Source organism: Silene latifolia, chromosome 3 (assembly GCF_048544455.1).
Source record: "Silene latifolia isolate original U9 population chromosome 3, ASM4854445v1, whole genome shotgun sequence".
Lineage (NCBI taxonomy): Eukaryota > Viridiplantae > Streptophyta > Magnoliopsida > Caryophyllales > Caryophyllaceae > Silene > Silene latifolia.
The window spans coordinates 31,992,521-32,015,511 of NC_133528.1; the positions used below are offsets into that span (position 1 = coordinate 31,992,521).

The 22,991-nt window shown below is 39.3% G+C and overlaps 1 pseudogene; it reads right to left on the reverse strand.

Moving 5' to 3' along the window:
• Positions 1-1,512: 1,512 nt before the first annotated feature.
• Positions 1,513-2,231, reverse strand: LOC141648909 (secreted RxLR effector protein 161-like; annotated as a pseudogene).
• Positions 2,232-22,991: the final 20,760 nt, after the last annotated feature.

A 22,991-nucleotide genomic window follows, 5' to 3' on the forward strand; every position in this document is an offset into this window, starting at 1 on the left:
TTTGTGCATGAATTGCATCTTTAAAGAACTTAAAAGCGGGGGACGAATCATACCATTCGAGTTCATAGCGGCGGCCCGACTTAAAGTTTCCTTGAATGACATGCTTGCAACAATCAAAGATGAAAAGGGATAACCATGAATAATCTCAAGTGCATTGGACTTGTTCTAATCGAGAGGTTGCTCAATAGCAATCATAGCACTATTTGATTCATCATCAACTTCCTTTGCCATTTCCTCCACTTTTCTTTTCTTTGAGGTCAACTGAGTGGACACTTTCTTAGCTTTGCTTTTCGGTTTGGGAACGGATTCCTCCTTGAACAACTCGTCATCCTCAAAGACGGCATTCAATTTCTCCTCATCAACCTCCGTTTCCACAACCTTTGCCTTACTCACGGTTTTCCCTCTTCCCTTTCGCCTTTTATTAACTACCATATCCTTCAACATCACATCACTACTCACATTCTCTTTTGATTTTGATTTTGATTTTGATTTCCCATTACTCTTCTCAACCGATTTCTCAACACTCTTTTATTTTTCCTCACCTTTTTCAATTGATTTTTCAACACTCTTTTCTTTTTCTTTTTCCATGCTTTTCTCATTTTCCTCTCTTTCTTTTTCATTTTTATTTCCCTCAATGTTTTTCTCTCCTTCAATCCCGACATCCTCACCAACAATCTCCTTTTCTTTTTCATTTTCCTTATCAACACCAACATCAACTTCCTCAACTTCTTGAATAATTGGAGTACCATCATCATCAATTTCACCAACAACCCATGAGCTACCTTCTTCACCCTCGGTTTCGGTTGCATGCGGCATATTCAAATCGAATTTCTGATTGAAAACCCGACTTGAAAACCTCCTTGCTTCGGACGCTGTTTCAGGACAATTAGCAACTGATTTCCTTCTTATCATTGGGGCGTTTGGGACAAAGACTCTAGGTTTCTTTGGTGGTTTTTTTATTTTGGACAGATTTGGAACCAAGACTTTCAGTTTGTGGTTCAATCGATGAAGCTTTCGGTCTATATGAGTCTCGGATATCCTTCAAGGTTTTCGGTTTACTTAATTTTGGAGGCATTACTTTTATAGTGAATGTAAAAGTAATGGTTGGAAGGGGTAGGCTTTTGACAGTTTTGGAGAATATTTGGGGAAGATGGAGTTTTTTGAATATTTTGAAAGTGAAAAGAGAAGTCATCATTTAAATGTGGAAAAAGTTACATGTAGTAAATGAGGTGTAGGTGAATAGTATTTTGCTTTTATTTGATTGGTTGAGGGATAGAGTGTGTAGCCGGTTTTGGGTAGGTTTGGGCGGCTAGTTACATGGGTAGTCGATAAAGTAGGATATGATAGATTGATGGCAATTGAGTGGCTCCATGTAAACAATATATTTACCCATTGGATTTACATGCAAATTAATCATCTAATTCATTGAGTAATATTAATACATAATCACTTATATTAAAACATGTAAACATCTACTCTAGTCAATCATCGAGGGCAAGTCGTCATAAAATTTTACGCGGAATCCAACAAACTAATTTCCAACCGAAGTTTTACGAATTGTTCTCTTTCAAGCGGTTTTGTAAAAATGTCGGCTATTTGATTTTCCGTTCTACAAAATTTAAGACGAATTTGAGCTTTTTCCACATGATCACGTAAAAAATGATGTCTTATGTCAATATGCTTAGTCCTTGAGTGTTGTATTGGGTTCTTTGAAATGTTAATGGCACTAGTATTATCACATTAAATAGGAGTTGAATCAAAGATAATACCATAGTCCCTTAGTTGTTGTCGAACCCAAAGAACTTGCGCGCAGCACAATGCGGCACTTACGTACTCGCTTTCGGCGGTTGAAAGAGCAACGGTGTTTTGTTTCTTAGACGCCCATGAGATCAAACACGGACCTAAGAAAGTAGCCATCCCGGATGTACTCTTTCGATCAACAACGCTTCCGGCATAATCCGCATCCGAGTATCCTAAAAGCTCAAAAGGACAATGTGAGGGATACAAAGATACAAATTAGACCTTCCAACCAAGTACCTAAGAATACGTTTTACGGCAATGAAATGCGATTCTCTAGGACTAGCTTGGAAACGAGCACATAGACATACACTATATAAAATATCCAGACGACTAGCGGTTAAATAAAGTAATGAACCGGTCATACCTGGATACATCGCTTCATCAACTTTCTTACCATTCTCATCTTTGTCAAGCTTGGTAGACGAAACCATAGGTGTAGAAAAAGTTTAGAATTAGTCATACCGAACTTACATAGAATCTCCTTTATGTACTTTTGTTGATGAATCATCACACCATCTCTAGTTTGCTTGATTTGAATCCCAAGGAAGAACCCTAGTTCTCCCATCATACTCATCTCAAACTCAGATTTCATTAGTTCCGAAAAGTACAAGTAAAGGAGTTCATTCGTTACACCAAATATTATATTATCGACATAAATCTGTACAATCAACAGTTCACCACATTGTGACTTTATGAACAATGTTTTATCAACCAATCCACGCACAAAAACATTTTCCAAAAGAAATTTTGACAAGCGATCATACCAAGCTCTTGGAGCTTGTTTTAAACCATAAAGAGCTTTGTCCAATTTAAAAACATGGTTTGGAAATTCATTGTTCATAAAACCCGGTGTTTGCTCCACAAAGACTTCCTCTTCTAAATAACCATTTAGAAAAGCCGTTTTGACATCCATTTGATAAAGTTTGATGCCTTTGTGAGCTGCATAAGCTATTAGCATACGTATGGTGCGAAGGTTTCATTATAATTAATACATTCTTGTTGTTTAAATCCTTGCACCACTAGTCTAGTTTTATTCCTTACGATATTGCCCGAATCATCTAGCTTATTGTTAAAGACCCATTTGGTACCAATCACAGTACAACCAATAGGTCTTGGGACAAGATACCATACCTCATTCCTTTTGAATTGATTAAGTTCCTCTTGCATTTCCATCACCCAACTCGGATCTTCAAGTGCCATGGTGATGTTTGCCGGTTCAATTTGTGAGAGGAACGCATGAAATGCAAAGAAATTGTTGAGGGACGAACTTGTTTTCCTTCCCGAATTCAAGTCACTGGTCAATTTTGAAAGGGGGTGAGATTTTTGGTGTTTCCACTTCTTTGGTACGATTAAGGATGGTGAGGCTTCTTGGGGTTCTGACTCAACAGTTAGCTCAACTGTTGGTTCTGGTTCATTTTGTGTTTGAGAGTTTATTTTTGTTAGTTCGTTTTGTTCAAGTGTACCCTCATTCCCCCTGGATGTTGTAGCCTCATTTTGTGGTTCAAGTGGTTCTGTTCCCCCTGCCTCTTGGCCAGTTCCTTCAATCAACAGTTGCTCCGACTGTTGATTATGCTCCTCTTGTCCGTTCTCCTCGTGTACATCATCCATGTCATGTCGGATTATTCCAAGCTCATAGTCCTCATCATCCTCTTCCTGTGTATTAGAAAGAAAAAGACTAGAATCATCAAATATGACATGCACACTTTCTTCCATTTTCATGGTTCGTTTATTATACACTTTATAAGCCTTGATACGATCCGAATAACCGACAAATATGGCCTCATCACTACGAGCATCGAATTTACCCAAATTATCCTTTTCATTGTTGTGAATAAAGCATTTGCTTCCAAAGCATTTCAAATAGGATAAATTAGGCTTTCTTCCTTTAAGCAACTCGTAGGATGTTTTGTTAATCATTTTTCGAATCATAACACGGTTATAAATGTGACATGATGTGTTGACGGCTTCGGCCCAAAAATTCTTTGGCAACTTACTACTAATGAGCATATTCCTAGCCATGTTTTCAAGTGTACGGTTCATACGCTCTAAAACTCCGTTTTGTTGAGGTGTAGCACGCGCGGAAAAGTTTTGTCTAATACCGTGCTCATCACAATAAGTAATAAATGAGGAATTTTAAAATTCGGTTCCATGGTCAGATCTCAAGGATATGAGCTTTTTATCAAACTTGTTTTGGACCTTTTTCAACCAAATTAAAAATTCATCAAATACTTCATCTTTAGAACTCAAGTAGAGAAGCCAAACAAATCGTGAAAAATCGTCAACAATCACACATAAGAAACGACTACCTCCTTTACTTCTAACACGCATTGGACCACATAAATCAATATGAAGTAACTTGAGAGGTTTAGATGTACTAATGAACTTTTTGGATTTAAAGGAGCTTCTTACTTGTTTTCCCTTAGCACAATCATCACACAAGCTATTAAAGTCGAATTTTATGTTAGGAATGTCGTTGGCTAAGTCAAGTCGCTTAAGGGTGTTCAATGTTCTAGCATTTACGTGACCTAATATTTTATGCCAAAGCCATGGGTCGTTCTTTATCAAAGCACTCATACAAGACATGGTACGACTAGACAATGCAAAAAGATTAGTCAAGTAAACATCTTTAACACGTTTTCCTTCTAAAACAATTTCCCTTGTATCACCATCTAGGACACGACATTCACTAGCACAAAATTCAATGATATTACCATTATCACACATTTGAGATATGCTAAGGAGATTATGCTTCAAACCTTTGACAAACAACACTTTGTCGACACATTGTGACGATGCTTACCAACCTTCCCGATTGCAATAATTTCACCTTTCTTATTGTCACCAAATGTCATGGTGCCACCATTGTAGGCTTCTAGTGAGAGGAATTGGTCTTTACTTCCCGTCATATGACGTGAACATCCACTGTCCAAGTACCAATTGCCGCAGCCTCTCACTAATGCCTATAAGAAATCAAGAGGTTAGTTTAGGAATCCAAACGAATTTAGATCCCTTTTTGTGAGTTGCATTGTTAATCAAATCTTTGCGAACCCACGCCTTTTTAGCAATCTTGATGTTCTTGTTTAAGATTTTTAATCTGTTAGGACAACCATTAAATTCATGACCAGTCTTACCACAAAAGTTGCAAACAATATACTCAGGAAGGCCTGCATATTTTCTCCTTTGAAAATCAGTCTTGCTTGGTTCCTGGTTTCGAAAGTTACAGTTCACTGAACTGTTGCTTTTGAAACCAAGTCCAGCTTTCTCTTCGGATTTTAAGGGACTGATTTATGAGGGAGTCTAAAATGTTTTGGCTACCTTCCCATTTTCTGTAAAACTCTTTTGCCTCATTAAACTCTTTGGTCAATGTTTCAATTTTAGCAAGATGGTCAAGATTTAGTTGGCCTACTTTGTCAAAAGCGGATTTAGCATGACTACATTCATCACTAAGCAATATAGCAATTTGTTCGAGTTGCTTATTATCATTTCGACATGAGGTAAGGTCAGCTAGCAATGAGTCTCGTTCTTTAGTCAAAATATCAACTTGAATAATTAAAGACTCGTTTTCTTTTTCAACATCAGAAACAACAGTAGAGGTTACAGTTGATTTTGACGAGCTAGCAATATTCGTGAGAACAAGGTTTTCTTTTCTCAATTTCTTAATTTCCTTTCTGAGTGATGGAATGATGTTACTTTCTTTTATTTCGTCTAGACACTTGATGCGTGTCTTTTATATGATGTTTTGCACCTCATTTTACACGCATTTCAGAGCTCATTTGTGTAGTTTATGCTGCCATTTCTCCTATTTCTGTCTACTTTCGTGTTTTTGTACATTATTGCAGAAATGTGAAGAATCTAGCGGAAATCGAGCTAAATCCGTCCCCGAGTATCCTGCAATGCATTTGACGTGAAGTATTCGCTTAAGGAACGAGCTTGGTGCGCAATCCAAGGCCCAAAAGACAAATCCACGAGATTATAGAAGTCAAGTAGCAACTCAAGCAGTCGATCGACCACTACCATCAGTCGATCGACCAACCTGCGGGTTCCAGAAGCTACTGTACACTGAAGAGCAGTCGATCGACCGCCATGCTTAGTCGATCGACCAAACTGCTATCCCAGACGAGAATTAAAAGACCGAGGAAGCGCAAGCCCATTGAGTTTTAGGTTTTGATAATAAGTGTTACGTATGTTTGCTATATAACATAACTTAGAACACCAATTTGAGGGATCCGATTTTTATCTAAGTTTTACACAGTAACATTCAGTTTTTATTAGGGTTCGGAATATTGTTTTAGCATTGGAATTTCGTTCTTATTCTTAATCATTCCTCTGCAATCTCGGTATTCTTCTGCCTTATTTGGATTCACTCTTATATCGTTATTAGTATAGAATTGCTAGTTAGGTTCCCGAAACCGTTTTATCGTTGCATGTTAATTATTTATCTTACCGCTTTAATTATGAATTCAGTACTTTTATGCCCTAGTTTTATTGTTGTTATCACCCTCAGCATGAGTAGCTAAATTAATTGTGCTAGGATATAGGGGAATTATGGCGTAGGCGGCGTAGTATTAATTTGGACTGAAATCGCGTGCCAGTCGATCGACTGCCATACCTGGTCGATCGACTGACCACGTGAGGTTACCTTTCGTTTTAATTGATTTTAATGTTGTATTTAACGAATCGAATGCATGCGACCAGTTAGATGCTTAATTTATGACTGACCCATTAGATCGAAAGATAGGGAAAAGTTGTTAGATCACCAATTAAAATGACTAAACTGTGCTGAGATCGAAAGATGGGTAAAGTTTAGATTATTAGTCACTTTTCAGGACGAGAGTCAGTAATAGTGATATTAGGGACTTATAGCGAGATCGAAAGATGCTATCTGTTAAGAGTAGACCGAGAGGACCTCTTGTTTTCCCGCCTCACATGTGTTCGATTTGGACCTGTTTAATATGCTGCCGCCGAAGCTATAATGAACCGACCATCCTAGTACCCCTTCTTTATCTATTTTAATCCGTTTATTTAGTTTACTGTTTTTATTATTCTTAGCTATAGACCAAATCCAATCAAACCCCCATCTTATTGTTACCTTAGACTAAATTAGACAGTTAGAAATTACATTCGCCTCCTTGTGGTTCGACCCTGTTACCACTAGCCTAGGTTAGTCTTAATAGGAAATTATAAATCTTATTTTTGGTACTCACAACGACGGGTATCAACACTCTCTAAGACCAACATCTTCTTCAACAATTTCCTCAATTTGGGTTTGCAAGTCATAGAGTTTTTCGTTTTTAGCTAGACTCTTGTCAAGCACGTCATCAAACATCAAACAAAGCTTATTTTTAGAAAGAGTTCTAACCTTGTTCTTGAGATTAATTACCTCGGTGTCGGAGTCATCGCAGGAGTCATCGGAGTGAGCCATAAGACATAGTACGAAGTCTTTCTTTGAAGACTTGGGTCCGTCAAGATCAAGACGGGTTTTCATACAAACTTTGGCATCTAATTCTTCCTCAATGACTTCATCCTCATCGGAATCAGATACACCCCATATTGCAGACATGATTTTATGCTTAAAATCTTTCTTTGCAAAATCTCGTTTTTCTCTAGATTTGAACTCATTCCACTTGGGGCAATCTTTGATAAGGTGATCTTTCTCACCACATTTGAAACAAGCCGCCGTGGAATAAGATCTCTTCTTTTGAAAACGTTTTCTATTAGAATTGTTGAACTTCTTAGAATTGTCGCTATTGATCATATCCGCCATGTTACATGAGTACATGGCTTGTTCGTCATCTCCATCATCTTCCTCGTCACTTGAGGTTGATTTGAGAGCGAAACCTCTAGTTTTGGAACTTTCACCCGAGCGCTTTGCAAGACTTAACTCGTGTGCCATGAGTGATCCCATTAGTTCATTGAGGGACAATTTGTATTGATCTTTAGCCTCCTCAATAGTCGTCACCTTTGGTTGCCATTTATCACTCAGGCTACGAAGGATCTTTCGGATGATATCCTCGGATTCGAACTCTCTACCTAGACTCTTAAGTTCATTGACAATACTAGAAAAGTGAGAAGAAAGACAATTGATTGACTCGTCTTTCATCATATTGAACATCTCATATTGTTGCATGAGAAGGTCAATACGATGCTTCTTGACTTGAGACGTTCCCTCATAAGCAAGGCTTAAGGTGTCCCAAATCTCTTTAGCCAAGGTACATCCGAAGATGCGATTAATATCTTGATCACCGATACCATATTCTAGAATGGACATGGCTTTAGAATTTTTCTCGACTTTACGATAGTCATGCTCGACATAACTTTCCTCACTTTTTATGGCGCTGTTCCCATCAGAGTCAGTGACCGTTATAACAAGGGGACCCTTAAAATAATGAACCAACACTCATAATCCGTACTTTTGACGTAGTATTCCATACGGTGCTTCCACAAGGAGTAGTTATCCTTTTTGAAGATAGGGTACTTAGTATGTTTCCCATCCAAGACTATAGGATCAACTCTATGGAAATTAACCAGTATCAAGAGCACAAGGCTAAGAGGGGAAGGGGTGAATTAGGTGTCTATTTAAAAATTTAAGGTTAATGAAAGCTTCTTTTAAAACTCTTAAACACTTTAAACAATGCTTAGATGAAAGGAGAAGATGATACTTAGAATTGCAGAGTTAGAAGTAATCAACAACGATCCAGCAAGCAGAAGTTACAGTGTGCTCAACTGTTGATTCAGAAGATAAAAACGTGAGTATAGAGTGGCAGCGGAAATAAAACGAAATAGACACGACTAACGATGTTTTTAAAACTGGTTCGGTCACTACTCCACGACCTACGTCCAGCGCTATTTTATTAAACGCTTTAGAAGTAAACTCATACAAACTAAGACCACCCTGAATAATAAAAACAACTCCCCAACCTACTTTGGTTGCTAATGCTTAAAAGCTACTCCGCTTCCAAGACTTTTCCTTTGGGTTACTCCGCAGAAAGACTCCGTACTTAAAGCTACTCCGTAATAAGGCTTTTGCTTTAGGCTACTCCGCCGTAAGACTACGTGCTTAAAGATACTCCGCAATAAGGCTTTTGCTTTGGGCTACTCCGCCGAAAGACTCCGTGCTCCAAAGCTAGCTACTCCGCTTGTAAGACTTCATTCTTAAGGATAACTCTATCCTAAGACTTTGGTTTGGTTCTACCCGGTTGTTAAAAGACTCCACTTATCTCAATGTTGTTCACTCAATTGAACGGAGAAGATAAAGTTTAAGTACAAAACACGGGATCCTCGAACTCGACTAAACGATTAGGTACAACACAACAAACTCAATAAAAGACTCAAAGAAAAATAAACAAACTTACAAAATTATACATAGATTTGTAAGTGATAAACGATTTTGCAAAGTTAATTTACTCGATAAAGCATAAGTCTTTTTCAGTTTAAAACTCGTTTGTTTCACACTTGTAAAAATGAATTAAGTAAGCTATTTATAATGTCCAAGTAGTATACTTTACACATTAAAATATCTTACACTCATAAGCATAAGTGATTAAAATATTGTATGTAGTTTGCTTGGGCAACATGCACAAGTCAACCGAATTCTTCTCCAAGCAAACCGAGTATTCTTCCTCAAGAAATCGGTGCCTAAGAATGCAAGAAATCAGATTGTGCATACACAAATATGGGTTGGGGTTTTCATCAAGAAACAAGCATAAATGTTATGGGAACCATAAACATTTCCATAAATGTAAAAAGCAAACAACCCATTTATAGAAAGTGTCTTATTGTGCAAGCAAACTCCTTAGCAAGACATTGAAAGCTTTATTTTCTTCAAAGACATCAAAGCATTTTTCAGAAAACTATTTGTGTACATTGAAACCTTTTTAACAAAGGTTCAAATATTTTCGAAATAATTCTTTGAAGAACGAGTCGGAAGTAATAGTTGACTGAACTGTTGTTTTTGCACCTAAACGTAAATTCGAGTTAAAGATCTCCTTACAACACATGACTTTAACATTAATGACAATCTTCATCTTTGATCTTCATGATGACTTTCTTTATAACCTTGAATTGATAGTTGAAATTTCATGTTACATGGTTAAAACTTAAGAGGCCTACAATTAAATAACAATGAGATTAATTTGTCTTAAGGCATCATCAACATTAACTTAATCAAATTGGGTTTCTTCAGTATCCATCACCTTCGATCCTACGCAATGCATTTTTCGATAATGGCAAATCACACCCTCATCCTTCTTAATGCTAATGAGCCAAACACTCCCATCATTTTAGTTAACCTTTCCCAGTGCAAAACACTCACCACTACAAACTATACCCAATGTGCATTCCAAATCCAATCCTTCCTTGAAGGATTAGAGCTCTTCCAATTTCTCAATGGCACACATCCATGTCCGGCCATAACTATTACCGCCAACAACACCACCGCACCCAATCCTGTCTACACGACGTGGTCGAGGCAAGACCGTCTTCTCCTTGTCTCTCTCGTTGGTACCCTTGATAGCTCAATTGCACCCCTTGTGACCCAATCGAAGTCTGTCCAAGAGGCGTGGGCTACCCTCTCCTCCACCTTTGCCAATCCATCCCGCAGACACATTCTCCAAATCAAAACCCAACTCAAATCCATAACCAAAACCCCAGACCACACTATAACAGGCTATATGCACAAAATAAATACTTGTTCTCTCGAGCTAGCCAATCTTGGCAAGCCCATGAACCCCGAAGACATCATCGCCAAGGTGCTTCGTGGGCTTGACTCGACTCGTTATCGTGCAATCAAAGAGACAGTAGAGGCTCATGATACTCCAATCTCCTTTGATGCCCTACACGAGAAACTCATTAACTTTGAACTCAATAATCCTGAAACCACATCCGCCACACCCCTGCCCACTACGGCCTTTGCTGCCCAATTTCGTTCCAACCAACAACGATACCAAACCCGCTCTCCTCCCATGCCTAATGACTCGTCCAAAGATGTATCCGTCTGTTAGTATTGCGGATACAAGGGTCATGCCTTTCTCACCTGTCGCAACTTCAAGAAAGCTCACCCTAACTTCACCTTTACTCCCTACTCTCGTCCCAATCGATACACGCAAAACCAACCCTAAATTCCCCCGTAAGCCCATACCGCCACCACTGCTGCATCCCCATCCTACTCATGGCTCGTTAATAGTGGTGCAACACACCATATTACCAACGACCTATCCACTTTGTCCCTTCATGCTCCATATGACGGTCCCAATGATGTCGTCATTGGGGATGGCTCCTCCCTGCCCATCTCGAATATAGGTTCTTTCGACATCTCCTCTTCCACTTCTTCTCTTTATTTTCGTAATGTTCTCTATATTCCTTCAATTTCGCGCAATATATTATCCGTCTCACAATTTGCCAAGATAATAATGATGTCATTGAATTCTCATCCTATGCTTTCTTTTTTAAGGATGTCTCGACGGGCCGAATCTTGCTCCATGACAAACTTGACCGTGGAATATACACCTGGCATCCATCTTCTCCACACGCCTACCTAGCCTCATCGTCCTCCATGGTGATATGGCATCACTGTCTTAGTCACCCATCCTCTCATGTTTTTTTATTTATGAAACGCAATTTCAATTTAGCTATTTCTGATTCCAGTTTTGATTATTATAATGCGTGCAAAATTAATAAATGCCATAAACTACCTTTTTCCGATTCTTCACTTACCTCTAATGCACCACTTGAATTAAATTTTTCTGATGTTTGGTCCTCTCCGGTACCGTCTAGCAATGGTTTTAAGTACTATGTCCTTTTTGTCGATCATTTTACCAAATACTCATGGTTGTATCCACTAAAAAGAAAGTCTGACACTTTAAATATTTTCGGTCAATTTAAACTACTCGTCGAAAAATACTTCAATCGACCTATCTTACAAATGTTCTCTGATAACGGAGGAGAATATATTAAAATTACTCCTTCGTTACTCCTACACGACATCTCACATCTCACTTCTCTGCCTCACACGCCCGAACATAATGGGTACGTGGAGATACGTCATCGTCATATAGTTGAAACGGGCTTGTCCCTTCTTACTCATGCACAAATTCCTACCGTTTTTTTGCCACAAGCACTTGCCACTGCCGTATATCTTATTAACCGTTTACCGACATCCACTCTTCAAAATGATTCTCTATACTCACGAGTTTTTCGCACCTCACCCAATTACAATAAACTTCGAGCTTTTGGCTGTCTTTGTTATCCATGGCTTAGACCTTACTCCTCCAACAAACTTGACCCCAAATGCATTGCTTGTATCTTCCTTGGCTACTTCACCACTCAAAGTGCGTATCATTGTCTTGATCCTGCAACTAATCCCATCTGTGCTTCTCGACATGTCACATTTGTCGAAACAACCTTCCCGTACTCTTGCCTTGCCTCCTCCTCACCTTTTGAACCTACCCCTCCCCTCTCTGATTGGTGTGAGTCACCCGTCCTTTTTCTGCCACACACTAACACCATTTCGCCCTTAACATCTACTCCTACCCCTCCCTCACCTCCATCACTTATTCCTACTCCTACCTCATCTTCTATACCGTCCCCTCCCAACTCCCCAATTCCTTCCTCTACCTCCGTTGCTACTCACGACACCACACCAGCTCCCACTGCAATCACTGTGCAGCCACCAACCCGTGCTGTCACAAGACTTTCCAATAATATTCGCAAACCCAATCCCTGATATGCCAAGTTAGCTATTACTACCTCTTCACACTCTCTCCCAACCACCACAAAACACGCTCTTGCTTCCCCTCACTGGCGTGCCGCCATGATCGGGGAATACAATGCGTTAGTTCGAAATAATACTTAGTCCCTTGTTCCACCCAACGAAGCCCACAATGTCGTGGGTTGCAAATGGGTGTTTTGTGTCAAATATAATCTCGATAACACGGTTCAAAAATACAAAGCTCGCTTAGTTGCAAAAGGTTTTCATCAACAACATGGTATTAATTACAGTGATACTTTTAGTCCGGTTGTAAAACTCGTCACAATTAGGCTGCTTCTTTCGATTGCTCTAAGTAAAGGATGGTCACTTCGTCAACTTGACATCAACAATGCTTTTCTCCAAGGTACGGTTCATGACACTGTTTTCATGACTCAACCACCGGGCTTCGTCGTTAACGACACCTCCTCTCATGTATGTCGATTGCAAAAAGCCATCTATGGTCTTAAACAAGCCCCTCGGGCATGATATAACGAACTCAAAAATTACCTAACCCAATTTGGTTTTCATGATTCCCTAGCTGACCCGTCCCTATTTATTTACAATCACAAATCGAATCTACTGTTTGTGCTAGTGTACATTGACGATATCATCGTCACCGGTCCTTCGACCTCCTTCCTTACGGCATTCAACTCGCAACTTGCCACTCGATTCTCCCTCAAGGATTTAGGCTCCCTCTCTTACTTCCTAGGAATGGAAGTCACTCCCAACAACAGAAGACTCTTACTCTCCCAAACAAAATATATACATGACCTCCTCCAATGCTATGACATGCTTGACTGAAAACCATCAACCACTCCCATGATCTTCTATCCCCGCCTCACGAATAATACCAACACTATTGCCTGTGATGCTCCCACATACCGCTCCATTATAGGAAATCTACAATACCTCTCCCTCACTCGCCCAGATATATCATTTTCCAACAATAAACTTGCTCAATTTATGCAACAACCACAACTCTCACACTGGGTTGCCCTCAAGAGATTGCTACGCTATTTACACGGCACTATGCAGCTCGGCCTCCAATTGCATCGCTCCAATCCTCTTCAACTTCATGCTTTTAGTGATGCATATTGAGGTGGTGACAAAGATAATTACCTCTCCACCTTTGGCTATCTTGTCTATCTAGGTAAGACTCCAATTGCTTGGTGCTCGAAGAAACAAAAGTACACTGCTCTATCTTCCACCGAAGCCGAATTTCGAGCAGTTGCCACTGTCACTTCCGAAATCTTTTCGGTTAAGTCTGTTCTTTTCAAACATGGTCTCACTGTCACCTCCCCGCCAGCAATTTACTGCGACAATTTAAGTGCCACGCACTACTCTGCAAACCCTGTTTTCCACTCCTGTATGAAGCATGTTGTAGTGGTTTTTCACTTTGTGCGAGAACAGGTTCAAGTAGGTACTCTTCGTGTTGCTCACATCAGTGGAGACGACCAGCTTGCCGACATACTCACCAAACCTCTTCCCCGTCCTCGGTTTGAAGCTCTCATATCCAAGATCGGACTTTTTCATGGACAGTCCGTCTTGCGGGGGAATGTTAAGGAATCAAATCTTCTCTCTCATAATCAAGGAAACAAATAACAACTATTATCTCCTTTGATAGTGTATATCATGTAATTGCTTGTCATTGGTTATTAGATTATCTTTTGTATATCTTGTCCATATTTGTAGACTTAACCCTAGATTTAGTTCTTGTATTTATACTCTTCTATTTGCTCAAACTTTATCATCAGTTTACAATACAATTTATTCATCACTCTCTTTAATCTTATAGATACTTCCATGGGATCATTTTGCTACGAGTTAGTTTCAAATATTTATTTTAGGAATCTCGATAGCCCTATGTTGGGTACCTTGGCTAATATGTAATGTTAAGCATATACATCAACATACATTTCAACTCTCTTTTGATCATGTTTTGTTGAATAATAACGTGACACAATAAAGTTGATAGCCCTATGTTGGGTACCTTGGCTAATAAGCTTTTGGCGGGAAAATTTGTTATGTATGGAGTACGTCAGTTAATAGCCCCTCGTTATCCACATTCGATCAACTCGTAATTCTTAGTCAAACCCACAAAAAAAAATCTTTAATTTCCTCGTCAATTCTCTTCAAAATCATCTACAGTGTTTTCTTTTACTGTCAAGATCACATTTTTCACCATAATTGAGTCTTTTTTTTATTTCTTTCCATGTTAATGGATCGATAGAGATTTTAGTGACGTGCACCTCGTTGCAGAGTATAAAACCTCAATCAAAATTTTGTTATCACCTTATGTGAATTTATTCATCCATTATAACCATCATTTTCTCACAATACACATGAATTATCTGTTAGGAATATTCCCGTAAAATAGTATTTCCATATTATTTGTCTTGCGCTATTGTTAATATCTCGATTTCCTTATTATTGTATTTTCCAACTTTGTAATTACCTTAGTTTAATTCTTAGGATTAAGGTAAATAATAGGTGATAGTTTTCTTGTATTTCATTACATTGTAATAGTATATATATGATGATATTGTAACCTTTGTAATCATCAATACAATTTAATCTTCTCCAAAACCTTACATGGTGTCAATCGCTTTCCGATCCTCATAACTCCAAATCGTCTTTTCCAACCCTAGCTATGTCTAGCAACACCATCAAAAACATCCATGAACCGAGTGTCCCACTCTACCTTGTCAACCTTTCCATGGTTGATAAACTCACTCCATTAACGTTTATGCAATGACAAGATCAAGTAGCATCGTTCCTCATTGGTTATGCCTCCTAAAATACCTAGATGGCTCGTATCCATGCCCACCCGACAGCATAGCTGCACCCACTGACAACGACAAAACAAAACCTGCTCCTAACCCTGCATTTTACACATGGACTCGCCAAGATCAGCTTATCAAAGAGGTGCATTACTTGGCACTCTTACCCTTGAAACCCATGCCCTCGTTATGCGAGCACCAACTTCGCATGATGTATGGACCGTCCTTTCCAACACCTATGCCAAATCCACTCATGGTCATATCCTACAAGTCAAAGACCGTCTTAAATCCCTGTCTAAAGAGCCTACCCAATCCGTCACGGATTTTATGCACAACATAAAATCTTGCACTGACAAACTCACCATCTTAGGAAAACCCATGGACAACGATGATATTATTGCTGAAGTTATTCGTGGTCTTGACTACGAAACATATAAATTAAACCCATAATCGATGACATTAATGCTCGTGATGATCCAATCTCTCTTGATGCTCTTCATGAGAAACTAATCAACTTTGACCTCACCCAAAAACAACTTACCAAACTGGCACCATTCCCTGCCTCTGCCCACCCTGCTCAAGCAAGTCGCGCCAACAACTGCACCTATGTTCCCAACACCAACCGTGCTTCAACCTCTACTGCATCGCCCCCAATACTGATACTTACACTCCTGCTCCATTCAAGGGTAAGTGTCAGTATTGCCGTGCTATTGAAACATGCCATCTCGAGTTGTTACAAGTTTAAACGCGACCATCCTGATGTAGTTTTTCCACCCTCGAATGCATTCCCTCCTGCCAGACAAAACCGTGCTCAACCTCGGGCCCACACCACCACCACTCATGCTTCCTCTTCCAACGCCCATCGCCCATGGCTTGTAGACAGTGGTGCAATGCATCACATCACCAACGACTTTGACAATCTGGCCCTGCACACTCCATATGATGGGAGTGATGAACTTGTGATTGGTGACGGCTCTGCATTACCCATCTCACGCATAGGTTCGTTTACTTTCTGTCACTCGTCCTCTTCACAATTTCATTTTAAAAACGTTCTATTTGTTCCTTCAATTTCGCGGAATATTTTGTCTGTGTCTCAATTTTGTCATGATAACAATGCTTATTTTAAATTTTCACAACTCTTTTTCTATAAAGGAACATCAAACGCATCGGATTCTCATAAGCGGGACATCTAATGGTGGAGTCTATAAATGGCATCCTCCTCAACCGTACGCTTACACTAGTCGACTCTCTAAAGACTATGGTTGGCATCATCGTCTTGGACATCCGTTGGCAAAAGTATTACGTTATTTAGTTAATAAACTTTCAATTTCAATTCCAAGCACTTTATTTGATTTTTGTAACTCACAAGAGTCATAAACTAGAATTTTCTAATTCAATGTTATTATCTAAACCACCGTTAGATTTAATTTTTACCGATGTATGGTCTTCTCTAATCGTGTCTGATGACAGTTTCAAATACTATATTATTTTTGTTGATCATTTTACCAAATATATTTGGTTATATCCACTCAAATTGAAATCCAATGCTACAACCGTTTTTGTTCGTTTTCGAAAGCTTGTTGAGAAATTTTTTAAACGTCTTATTTTGTAAACATTTTTGGATAACGGCGACGAATATATCAAGAAGGCCAATACACTGAGTGATAAAGGTATTGGTCATCTCACCACTCCGCCTCACACCCCCGAATTAAATGGGTATGCTGAACGATATCATCGTCACATTGTTGAAAACGGATTGTCCCTCCTCACCCATTCTCGCCTACCACCAACGTTCTGGCCTCATGCCATTTCTACTGCCACCTATATTATAAATCGATTACCTACTGCTACTTTACACAACTCGACTCCCTATTTTCTTCTCTTCGATCATCACCCCAACTACACCAATCTACGAATCTTCGGTTGTTTATGCTACCGAGGGCTTCGGCCTTATACATCTCACAAATTAGAACCTTGTTCCAAGCCTTGTGTGTTTTTCGGATGCTCACCCACACAAAGTGCGTTTTACTGCCTTGACCCAACCTCTCATAAAGTCTTCATTCCTCGACATGCCAAATTTGTCGAACACTGTTTTCTTTATCCTGACCTTACTAACTCCACTTCGCCACCTTCCTCCGTACCACTCACCACCACCTCGTGGTTTCATGAGTCTCTTGACCACTCCTCCGCGGCCCAAACATTACCATCATCACCTCCTGATTCCTCACCCACAACACCTTCCACCTCACCTCGCCAAACCCCGACTAACCCCACCTCCCCTACTTCTCCTTCCCCTATTTCGTCTGCCACTCCAGCCACTCCCATTGCTTCCGCTACTGACACCCCCTTCCCTTCACCACCACCACCACCTCCACCACCTGCCCGTGATGTCACCCGTTTAACAAACAACATTCGTAAACCAAATCAAAAATATGCCAAGATCGCCACTCTTATTCCGCCATCGAAACTTCCCAACATTACCAAGCAAGCCTTAGTCGATCCTTTGTGGCACGATGCTATGAATGCCGAATTTACTGCCTTGCAAAAGAATAATACGTGGACACTCGTACCTCCTAACCCATCCTATAATGTTATTGGATGTAAGTGGATTTATCGCATTAAATATAACCTCAACAACTCAATTGACAAGTACAAAGCTCGACTCGTCGCTAAAGGTTTTTTGCAACGACGTGGTGTTGATTATTTAGAGACCTTTAGTCCAGTTGTCAAACCTGCCACGGTACATACTTTACTATCTCTTGCTCTCACTAAGAGTTGGTGTTTACGCCAACTCGACATTAATAATGCTTTCTTACAAGGTTCGCTTTCAGACGAAGTGTTTATGCAACAACCACCGGGATTCACTAGTCCCGAACACTCCACCTACGTATGTAAGCTCACTAAAACTATATACGTTCACAAACAGGCCCACGTGCTTGGTACACAACAATGAAGCAACATCTTCTTGGTCCTGGCTTCATTGCTTCACTAGCTGATCCTTCTTTATTTTTGTACACGACACAGTCGCACACCCTTTACTTACTTGTGTATGTCGATGACATTATTGTCACCAGCACTAACCCGCATCATGTGTCTTCCTTTATTGCATCTCTTGCTGCACGATTTGCACTAAAAGATTTAGGTCCTTTGTCATACTTCTTAGGTGTTGAAGTCACCCCCAACTCCATGGTCTTCTTTTGACACAATCAAAATACATCCATGACTTATTGCACAATCACAAAATGCTTGAGTCGAAACCGGCTACCACACCTTTAGTCGTGAATCCTCCTCTTCATCGTGATGGGAGTCCTGAAATTTCTAATACCAATGAGTTTTGTGCTATATTGGGGAGTCTCCAATACCTCTCGTTCACTCGCCCTGATATTGCTTTCTCGGTTAACAAACTTGCGCAGTTTATGCAACACCCAACTGAACTCCATTGGAGTGCTCTGAAACGACTGCTGCGCTACTTGAATGGTACGTCCCATGTTGGTCTTCAGCTTTATAATTCCTCTCCTCCTCGACTTCACGCTTACTGTGATGCCGACTGGGCTGGGGACCATGATACCTATATTTCTACCTCTGGATATGTTACCTACTTGGGATGAAATGCTCTCTCTTGGGCCTCCAAAAAGCAATGTGCCTTAGCCTGTTCATCTACTGAGGCTGAGTTTCACGCCGTGGCTACTACATCCGCTGAATTAACATGGCTCCGCTCACTTCTAACTGAACTTGGGGTTCCATTTTCTATCCCACCGGCTATCTACTGTGACAACCTAAGTGCTACACATTATTCGGCTAACCCTGTATTTCATTCTCGGATGAAACATCACGCCTTTGGGTCATCCGTTTTGCGGGAGCGTGTTAGGAATATTTCCGTAAACTAGTATATCCATATTATTTGTCTTGCACTATTGTTAATATCTCGATTTCCTTATTATTGTATTTTCCAACTTTGTAATTACCTTAGTTTAATTCTTAGGATTAAGGTAAATATTAAGTGATAGTTTTCTTGTGTTTCAATACATTGTAATAGTATATATAGGATGATATTGTAACCTTTGTAATCATCAATACAATTAATCTTCTCCAAAACCTTACATTATCAATCATCGATGTTGCTCGGTACTACACGCAGCCAATAATAAGGCTTTTATATATGTTCAATTATTCTTGTTCGGGTAATTCCTCATAAACATGAAAAGGCATTGCCTAATGCTTAAGCATGGAAAGCATATGGCGACATCCCCCTGCTACTAAGAGAATAAAAATTCTCTTAGTTTTCCCTCCAAAAACCATCTAGCTAAATAAGATAATAAATAAAATTTTCTTTCATTACATTATTATCTTTAAAATGAATATATTCTTATAAATAAACTCTAATTTTTTAAATAAATTCATAGTTATGATTTTTTCATTAAACTAAAATAAAATTTATATTAAATTATAAAGTATAAGTTGCTAAATTTTTCTGTAATGCAATAATTATTACTGTAGAGAATAACTTGACACATGCTTATTATTAGCTTTGTGACAAGAAACATTCACTAAAAAAAATTCACAACTTAAATAAAAAAAAATTATTAGTTTTCCATTTCAATTTTTTTGTTTTATATCAAAATACAATGGAGTGAACTGATAAATATTAATGAGGTGCAAATTTTAAAAGTATAAATCCTCTCATATACTAAGAGAATACAACTTCTCTAAAGTTTTCCCTCCAAAGTGATCAAACTTATATATGGAAACAAATTAGATTTTCATTTATTAAACTAATTTTACATTTAAAATAATCTATACATAAAAATTGTATCTCCTATTACTAACTTCGTGACGAAAAAAGGTTTTTTAAAAAATTTGATGTAGTTAAAATATTTTCATAAAAAACACAATTCATGGAATTATTCAATTCTTTTGATTAATTTTAATATTTTTTATTTTTTATAAAGATTCGCGAGATATAAATCTAAAATCTATAACTAATACACTAAAAATTAAAAGGTCTATATTTACCGCGCATTTGCACGAGATCTACACTAGTTACTTATAAGCTAATTAATTGAATTTCACGAAAACAGAAAATACAAGTGTTAAGAATATAAAACTGATCTTGAGACATACTCCAACCGTCAGCTTAAACTTTTGGTTGAAATGATTTTGAGATCGGTTTTATATTCTAACAGTAAGCTATAATCAATTTAGTATATATCCGAATTTCCACACTAGAACAAAACGGTGACACGCAAAGGGGAGGCTAACCAAATACCATCCCAAGTTCATAACAAGTTTTCAATTATGGCAAATGAAGAATAAAAAGAGGGGAAGTGGAATAACCAAAGTACAAGAAAGTTGGGTCGGTTGCACCGTCCTTGTAATAAGCAAACACGATGGCACCATCGTCATGCATGCTCTCACCAACAAAGCTAGACAAGTATTAAATTACATAAGATTAAGCACATCACATAAGACGGAATCTCTGTCGTCTTCACTCTTCAGCCATAGTGCAGAACTTACAAGACAGCCGACGGAGTAATCATATATACTCAATATTGTTACTAAGCACACCACTTTACACTTCCTATTATCAATCTCACTTACTCGCGAGTGACACTAGATCCTGATACATATCTATGACACTTGAAGTGATTTATTTTAAGCCAAAATTATTAGTGTCGCGGAATACTTGTACTCTTGTAGAGTTGTAGCCTGTAGGATATATCTTACTACCATAGAGGCCAATATGATACTAATAGTGCGTGCAACAAGAATCGTCTAAGTCATGCCTTTATAATGATAGTAACTGTTTGGGCCAACATTCACTATTTGGCGTAAGCTACATGACACGAGACGAGTGGTAATTAATCAAATGAACTCGTGTCATACATGGGGCAGTCGGGCTCATGGACCGAAGGAAGAGGAATACGGTTAGAAGACTAATGATGGCTATAACCCATGAAACTACTAAATTCTACCTTGAGGAACTAGGCATTAAGTGGGAAACCCTAATAAACCCACTACTATAAATACAAAGAGATAAGAGAGAAGGGATCCATTATTCATCCTACAACAAATAGTACCAAACTTTACGCCGTCGTATACAGTAAAGAGGAAAAGGAAGCAAGCAAGGATCAGCATCTTAACAACATACTTACGTACAAATAAACAATGGCCATAACCTATGACATCATTCCCATCATCATCCAATCATTAACATGTGAAAACCACAATTATAATTGTTTAGGTATTTTTTACCGAATTGGTTGATTTGGGTCAATGCGGTCTTACTCGTCGGATACTTGATTGTTTGTTTGTACGATGATATTTAAATAAGGGAATAAAGTACGAAATATAAATTAACACGTAAGATTTGGTGACGCAGAAAACCCAATGTGGGAACAACCGCGGGAGGGACGGTACCCTGCCAAATATTGCACTAGCTTTGAATAGGAGGATGATTACAACAGTATCGTAATGCTAATCTTGCTAACACGAGGTATCGTGCTTATAAGATCTTGGATGAATGTATGTGTGCGTATGTGAATGTCCTTCTTTGATTACTTCCTTGACTATTTATAGGGTAAGACCCTAGACGTCTCCTACCTTGAGTATGGAAAGGGAATATAACTTCCACAATAACTCTTTCTATGTTTGACCGTCTCCCTTAATTCTCCCTGACTTCTCCCAAACTTCTCCCTGAATCCTCTTTTCTAAATCCAGACGCTTCCTTCAATGGGCTTCGATCTCCTCTTGCGCATATGCCGGCCCATTCCTTCTTCCCCATGCTTACTCCTACCGCGGGCTCCCCTTCTCCTTATATGATCCCTTTATTTATTGAGTGGGCTTTTCCCTTTTGAGTGATTTTTAGCCCAAACAGTTTGCCCCAAATTTCTTGTGAAGTACGCTTCGAGGTGTCGAGCAAGGAATTTACGTAGTCGACTGCTAAAACCCTAAACCGTCATTTGCACCCCTTTTCATGCAAATCCATCATTTCAGCCGCCCACCTCCTCTTTTCTCGCACCCTACTCTCTCTCTCTCTTCCTTTATAACCTCAACCTCCACCCTCCACTTCCATTAATCCCAAATCATTTCCAATAAAAACTCCCTTCTCTCTTTCTCCAAATCCTTAACCCTCTTCTCTTTTTTCCTTGCCGGCTCCACCACTCCACTCTCCGTCGTTCTTCCCACCAGGTATTTCTTCCTTCTTTTCTTCTTAATTCCCATTTTCTCTTTCTTCACCATGGGCAAAACCCGACACTCATCATCGACTTCCACACCCACTGACCGCAATCCTGGCCCGATTTTTCCCTCCCGGGGACTCTTCACTCATGACTGTGACTCCGTCTTGACTCCTGCTGACATCCCCATGATCAAGGGTTTGCTTGGTCTTGGTGACGGGGTGGATATTTTCATCCCTGAACCGGGTCAAAAAGCTGATGCCCTTCGTCCAGGATGGGTTTGTTTTTATCTATACCCGTTTAGATATGGTCTCCGCTTCCCTTTTCCCAAACTCGTCCAAGACTTCATTTTCACAAACAACTTCGCCATGGGTTCCGCCAGCATGCGGAGGATTCTTCTTTACTCCTTGGCCGCTTGTCAAAACACCGGTAATTCCATCTCCCTGGGTGATCTAGCCCATATGTACAATATCAGGTCCCTGGGTAAGGGCC